Here is a 7,937-nt window from a genome sequence, read left to right as displayed (position 1 = left end):
TTGTTTAAAAAAAAAAAAGTTTTTTATCAGTTGTTGAAATCACCCGTTAACGTTTGTTTGCAAAATTGTACCTTTTTTGCTTCTTCTCAGGAATACGATTTTCAACTTTGTGTTGCTCTTGATATGGACTCTGAGAAGCAGCGCTCCATGGAAGAAGGCCTCCTTCCTGCGTTCTAATAAACAAGCCGTGTCTGTTTCTCTCCCCGGCACGTTCGTTCGTGTGCTGGTTGTGATGTGCTCCCTCCTGTCACGGTGGGACCGGCTGCAGGCGTCACTGGTTACCTGCTGACTAACAAAAGAGTCCACCCGGGGGCTCTACTTGGATTAGCCTCGCAGGCCCTGCAGGCGCGTGTGACCTGGGGTCAGGGCCCGGGTCTGAGCATTTGGGAAAAGGCACGGGTTCCCTTGGATCCGCCAACCCCGACTTGGTCCCAGGTTGAAGGCACGGCTTTGTGTCTAAGCCCCGGCCTGGCTCGTGCGGGCATGAAGCTGCCCTCCAGGCTTAGGACCTTGACTCATCACCCCCCTTCGCTTATGACCCTGACCCCTCCCTCAAACTAAGAACAGAGACGCAGGCCCCGTAGCAGATGTAGCAGCTTTCTTGGCCAAGGCTTAAACACGCAGCCTTCCATGGGCTACGCCGGATCCGTCACCGAAGGGCAGGGCATGCACCGCGTCAGACTGCTGGTCCACAGTGCCGGCCCGACTGCAGTGGAACTTGGATTCCTCACTTCTGACAAGCACACCGGGGTCAGAACGGAGCTTGTCAGCTCTGACCTGAGGCAGGAGCCCGGGCCGGGGTGGTGGTTCTCCAGGCTTGCTGACAAGCTGTTTTACAGGGCGCACTGTGCGGTGTTTCTGCGACTTTTCTCTACTTCCTGTTCCGTGACACACACACCCCCGCCCCCTGCCACATCCAGCCCACAGTGGGTTGGAGCCTGCTCTGTGCTCGTGTCCTGGTGGCTCAGCTCGTGCCCGATGACTCCCGTGTGCTTGTGGCCGGCTCCTTGGGCCCAGCCCGCATCCTCGTACAGCCTTGCTCAGCCCATCCCCAGACCCGTGTCCCTCTTGGGCTCCTGGTGCCCCCGTCAGACGGGCTGGCCCTGCCTGCGCTTCCCATCTGCTGGGCATCCTCCAGGGGCTGCACACTTGCCCTTCCTGGCCTGTGGGTTCAAGCTCCCAGGCAACCACCTGGAGTCCTCTTCGGGCCAGCCTCTGTCAGCGCTCCTGGTGTGACCAAGGACTCAGCAGGTCATCTTAAATACCTCATAGTTAACAGGATTGGAATCACAGGCCCAGATCTGAGAGCCCCAGCATGACATCGGTGGATCTTGCCCCAGGGAAGTGCCCAGAGTGGATTCTGAGCCAGGCCTCTATCAGTGGGGGCCCTGCAGCCAGACCAGTCTTCATACAGCCAGCAGAGAAGACGCCCAGGAAAGCTCAGGTTCTGAATCAGGATTGCTGCTGCAGAGGGCACCAGCAGCCCAGCACCAAGCAGCTGACCTGTGCTCTGGAGGAAGGAAGAGAAAATGGGGGATGGATGGGGTTTGAAAGTCCAGAGTGAGCCTGACTTCCAGCGCGGCTGGATGTGAGACCCTTCTCTTCCTGTGTGTGGTGGCCTCTTCCCAGACCTCAGCTTTCCTCCAAGCTGACACAGGTGAACTGGTGGCCTCCCCACCAGTTCGAACAGAAGCCTGTCCCTGACCCCAAAGCTGATGAGCAGCCAGACCCAAGCCTCTCACCGCCTTCTAGCCGCCAGCACCCCGTAAGCAGGTGGGGCTGGGGGAAGGCAGGCTCCAGTGTCACCAGCAAAAAAGCAGACTGACTGCTGGGCCAGGCAGCCTGCTAGAGCTCAGCCCGTCCCAGGCCTGACGCTGACAGGAACCGTGCTGCTGGGTCTCGGTTACTCCCCCTGGAAGTGCCAGCCTGCAGTGGCATTCGTAGCTCCCTGCAGAATTAAGTCCGAGGCCCTCAGCACACAGGGCTGCCACCCAATTCGGCCTCTGTGGCTCTGTCTCCTCATTCCCACCCCTTCCCGGCCCCTCTGAAATGGAAGCCATGAAGTACGCACCGTGAGGGGTGTTGAGGACCCCCCAGTCGAGCCGTCCAGCGCTCCCTTGGGCGTGCCACGTGCTGGTTCATTTCTCTGTTGCAAATGGACGTCCTTTCCATCCTATCCCTCGGGACACTGGCAAAGCAAATGCAGCAGAGATGAGCTGTGCGCGTTCCTTCCCACTCTCAGCCTCTGCCCTGGGCCCCAGTGGAGCTGGGAAGTTGGAGGGAGGCCCGGCCCCGCGGATCTGCCAGCTGAAAGTCCTGACCTGCAGAAGGACCTCGTGGCCAGCTCCCAGGGTACAACTGTCACCATCTCAGGAATGACTCCCACTCGTAACTGAAACACAGCCCTTCAGAAAATTGTATAAACTTGGAATTCTCAAGTTATGATTAAACAAAGGTAATAAGCACTCAGGACTCATCCCTTCTTGATAAACGTGTGCATCTGGCTGTTCCCTCTGCTCTCGAGGGCGTCTACGACTGTACCTGTAGGTTCTCTGCAGTGCTGCCTTTGATCCGATCTGTGGACCTCACTGTTGGTAGCTTGAAACTGGCCCCACTAGGAGTATTTACACCATGGAAATGGGTAATTGCTGCAAATCAGGGTCATTTTGTTGTTTTCTGAAGAGAAGGTTGTTAAACACCAGCATGCCACTGCCCCCAACCAGTATAATCGTGAGAAGTAATAGTTGTTTGAAGCCAGTGCGGTTTGGGTTGGCTTGTTACATAGGAATGAATGGTGCTACCACGGCCCACAAAGGCCCAGCACTGGGTGGCCCCCTCCCCTCCCTCAGCAAACCTCCCCAGGGTCTTCCGCAGCTAGACCCAAACCTGGGCCCTCACCCGGGCTGCCTGGCGATGTCTCCTCCCCACTCAGGGCTTGGCCCAGACCCGCTCCCTGGAGGGGCCTGCCAACCAGCCATTCTAGCATCATCCTGTCTGGCTTTCTTCCTGGTGCCGACCATTGGAAAGGAAACGTTTCCTTACTGTTTATCTCCCCTTCACAATTCAGAGCAGGACGCTTCCTGTCTTGCTCCGCTGGTGTGAACTTGGCTGAAGCGTCTGCTGACCGCTGGCAGTCGGGTGCTCACAAAGACCCTGCTTTGCACCCCTCTCCTGAGGCTCTTCTCCTCTCTGTTGAGCCTAGTGTGTTCTCTCATTTTGTTTTCTGTGTGTTTCCTTCTGGAGATGGTGATCCTGACCTGTATCCTCATCTCTGGTTCTCCCCCACCCACACGGAGCAGCCTGGCAGGACGAGTGTGGGAAGCCATGTTGAGTGCTGACCCAACCGTACGTGCTGCTGTGGGCGGCGCTGCTCTCAGTAGCAGCTCTGTGTGCTGGTCCCTGGGGCCTGCATAACATGCACCACAGATGGGGAGGCCTAAACAACAGACATTTCCGGTCTCACAGTTCTGGAGATAGGTGTTGCAGGGCTGGTTCCCCCTGAGGCCTCTCTCCTGGGCATGTAGACAGCTGTCTTCTCCCCGTGTCCCCATGTGGTAGTCCCTGTGTGTGTGTGCCCTGATCTCCTCCTCTTATAAGGACACCAGTCACATTGGGTTGGGGGCCCACGCATATGGCCTCATTTTACCTCAGTCACCCACTTAGAGTCCCTATTTCCGCACACAGTCACATTCTGAGGTCCTCAGGGTTAGGGCTTCAACATGTGAATTTAGGGTGGCAGAGGCAGACACAGTTCAGCCCATAACACTTTGTCATCAGACATCAAACACCACAGGGTTTTATAAAGTCAGGTGGGTTTCCTTTAGGCAAACCCCACACCCTATATACTATTAACACCCCGTGGCAGGCTGAATAATGCCCTCTGCCCCTGTCTCCAAAGACATCCATGTCCTGACCCCTGGACCCTGTGAGTGTTACCTTATCTAGCAGAAGGGACTTTGCAAGTTAAGGACCTTAAGGTGAGACAACTCTGGATTGTTCTGTGGGTCCTCAGTGCAATTGCAAGGGAGGCAAGAAGGGCAGGCAAAAAAAGATGTGACAGAACCAGAGGCTGGAGTGACGGTTTGAAGGCAGAGGGAGAGCCGCAAGCCAAGATAGGCCGTGGGGGCTGGAAGAGGCAAAGGAAACAGCTCCTCCCAGAGCATAGGGAAGGAGTAACCCCACGATTCTGGACGTCTGACCTCCAGAAGTGCGAGAGGGTGAGTCCGTGTTGTTTGGTGTGGCTTGTTATAGCGGCCACAGGAAGCTAAGACACACCCTCACCGTCTTCTCCTTTGGTTTTCAGTCTTTAGGAAGGGTCCAGTGTTTTCCGAGGCTTTGCAGGAGGGGCTGGAGAATTCTCTCTCACCTGAGCCCCCAGCGACGCCTCAGCTAGTTGATCCGTTGCGGGACGGGGCTGAGCCTCTGCCCTGGCCAGCAGGGCCACAGTCTCAAGGTGCCCGCAACCCACGTCCACACTGCCTGAGCCACCTCTTCAAACACCAGGCAGATGTCACCCCTGCTTGAAAGGTGCCAATGGCTTCCCACCACTCTGATGGACCCTGTGTGCGGCTTGCTGCCACCCCGCCCCATCTCGGACCCCTCCTGCTCTGGACATGCGATTCCTTCCCTCGTAAAGCGCCGGCACGTGCCAGCCTCCTCGTCACGCAAAGTCAGCTCAAATACGACTTCCTCAAAGAAAACGCTGAAGTTTGGGATTAACATATACACACCAGTATATACAAAATAGGTAAACAACAAGGACCTACTGTACAGCACAGGGAACTGTATTCAATATCTTGTAATAACCTATAAGGGAAAAGAATCTGAAAAAGACTATATATATATATACATATATATATATATATATATAAAACTGAGTCACTTTGCAGTACACCAGAAACTAACACAACATTGCAAATTAACTACACTTCAATTTTTTAAAAAATAAAGTTAAAAAACAGGGCTTCCCTGGTGGCGCAGTGGTTGAGAGTCCGCCTGCCGATGCAGGGGACACGGGTTCGTGCCCCGGTCCGGGAAGATCCCACATGCTCTTCCCACATGCCGCGGAGCGGCTGGGCCCGTGACCCATGGCGGCTGAGCCTGCGCGTCCGAAGCCTGTGCTCTGCAACGGGAGAGGCCACAACAGTGAGAGGCCCGTGTACCGCAAAAAAAAAAAAAAAAAAAACCCAAACCCGTGGCTCTCCTTGCTGTCCCACAATTACCTGCATGATGCCTTTTCTTACTTTCTTCATGAGTGGAAACTTATGTCCACACAGGCTTTTGTGTGGACATAAGTTTCATTTCTCTGAGATAAATACCCAAGAGTGCAGTTGCTGGGTCATATAATTAAGTATATGTTTAATTTTTAGAGAAATTGCCAAGCTCTATTCCAGAGTGGCTGTACCACTGTACATTCCCATCAGCAACATAGGTAAGAGATCTAGTTTCTCCACATCATTGCCAGCATTTGGTATTGCCACTATTTTATTTTGGCTGCTCTGATAGGTGTGAAGTAATATATCAAGGTGATCTTAATTTGCATTTCTGTAATGGCTAGTGATGTTGAACATCTTTCACAAGCAAGCTTATTTGCCATCCATATATCCTTTTTGGTGAAACATGTCTTCATATATTTGCTTATATTCTAATCGTATTTTTTTTAATTTTATGTTTTGAGAGTTCTTACAATATTTTAGGTACCAGTCCTTCATGTAGTTTGTAAATATCTTCTTGCAGTCTGTGGCTTGTCTTTTCATCCTCTTAATAGAGTCTTTCTCAAAACGAAAATGTTTACCTTTGATTAAGGCCAATTTATTGATTTTTTTCTTTTGTGGATTGTGCTTTTGGTGTCATGTCTAAGAACTCTTCACCAAGCTCTCCGTCCTGAAAATTGTCTATTTTTTTTTCTGTAAAAGTTTTATAGTTTCACACATTTTTACACTTAAGTCCATGATCATTTTGAGTTAAAATTTGCATTTGCAGATGACATGATAAGCTATGTAGAAAATTCCAAGGAATTTACAACCAAAAATCTCCTAGAACTAATAAATGAGTTCAGCAAGGTCTCAGGACGCAAGATCAACACACAGAAGTCCATCACATTTCCATATACTGACAGTGAACATGTGGAAACCAAAATTTAAAACACAATATCATTTACAGTCATTCCAAAGAAAATGAAATACTTAGGTATAAACTTTAACAGAACATGTACAGGATCTGTATGCTGAAAATTACAAAATGCTGATGAAAGAAATCAAAGATCTTAATAAATGGAGAGACATACCATGTTCACGGATTGAAAGACTCAACATAGTAAAGATGCCAATTTTCCCCAAATTGATTTATAGTTTTAATGCAATTCCTATCAAAATCCAACAAAGGATATTTGTGGACACAGACAAGTTTATTCTAAAATTTATCTGGAAGGACATGGACCCCAGAATAGTTAGAACAGTCATGAAAAAGAGTAAAGTGGGAGGAATCATCTAACCCGGTATTATGGCTTGCTGTAAAGCTACCGCGGTGAAGACTGTGCTGTTGGCAGAGGGATAGGCATGGTGATCAACGGAACGGTGCAGAGAACCAAGAAACAGCCAACAAGCAGCCAACTGATTTGACAAATGTACAAAAGCAAGTTAATGGAGGAAGAATAGACTTTTCAATAAACAGTGCTGGAACAATTTGATACCAGTAGACGAAAAAGAAAGAAAAATATCTTCATCTAAACCTCATGCCCTATGCCAACAATTTTCTTTCTAAAGATTGAAAAAAAATACATATATATATACACACACATATATAAATAAACATTGCTACGGCTCCAAGGCAGGAGTCACTTTTGCATTTGTACCTGAAAAACAAGGACTAGCGCGGTAGAAGTTTGTGCTCAGGGGCCAAGGCCAGGGGACAGCGCCACCTCCGAGCCACACGGACCCAGCCCCCGCCCCGGGTGCTTACTAGCCACGCCCCCAACACGGTAGGGGCGGGGCCAGGACGCCCATACACTGACAGCTGGGGCGGGGCGGGGGCGGGGACCAGGGCTTAGGCACGTCACTTCCGCCGGAAGCTCAATTGCCCGGCTTCCTGTTGGAGTTGGTCCGGCAAGTCCGGGAGCTGCGTTTCTGACAAGGGAAAGAGCCCCAAACTCACTCTTTCAAATCCGCCTTGGGCCAACTGTGAGTGGGCTCGATCTCGACACTGCAGCTGGAGCAGTCCCGGCCCGAGGGCGGCTGCTGGCTAGCAGAAGAGGACCTTATCTCTTCCGGAACGGAGGCTGCGCGCACTGGCTGTTTCCGGAGGGCCGGACTCCGTCGCCGCGCCGCGCTCCGCCTCGCGCGGGGCCACGTCTCCGCCTGAGCGGCCGGGCGGGGTGTTTGCCGCGGCTTCCTCAGCGCCGGGGTGAGGGTCGCGGGGTGGCTCCTGGGCAGGGGCTCCGGCCGGGGAGGGCGCGGGGAGCTAGGGAATCGCGGCGCGGTCGGAGTGGGGGCTGGGCGAAGGGCGGCGGGACCGGGGCGGAGGCGGAGGGCCGGCTGCGGCTCCGCCTAGAGCGACAACGCCCCGCGCTAGTCCGGCTCCTCACCGTTGGTAGCCTCCGGGCCTGGAAGCCGGCCTGTGTAGCTGTTAGGGAACTGGCTTCATAAATATACATACATTCGAGCCCTTCCGGAGCGCTGTCTACCCGTACCGGGGAGTGATCTGTTCAGAGGTGCCCACAACTGCTGTTGGTCTTGTTCTTTTGCAGAACTTCTGTCAAGATGACATGTGTGACATGGTGTCGGGTGGTTAGTGTGAAGCCTGGTTTAAAGAGCCCATGTGCTCTCAGCCTCTCAGTCCACCTCGATTCCATCTCGATTTTGGGTGCTTAGAGGCGTTTCACTGGTGCAGTGATACCTTCCAGAGGCAGTGGGGTCACGCGTAGTCACAAGTCTGCAGGT

Source organism: Phocoena phocoena, chromosome 13, assembly GCF_963924675.1.
Source record: "Phocoena phocoena chromosome 13, mPhoPho1.1, whole genome shotgun sequence".
In the NCBI taxonomy this organism is placed as follows: domain Eukaryota; kingdom Metazoa; phylum Chordata; class Mammalia; order Artiodactyla; family Phocoenidae; genus Phocoena; species Phocoena phocoena.
The sequence above is the reverse complement of the archived record's forward strand: the minus strand, read 5'-3'. Positions refer to the sequence as shown.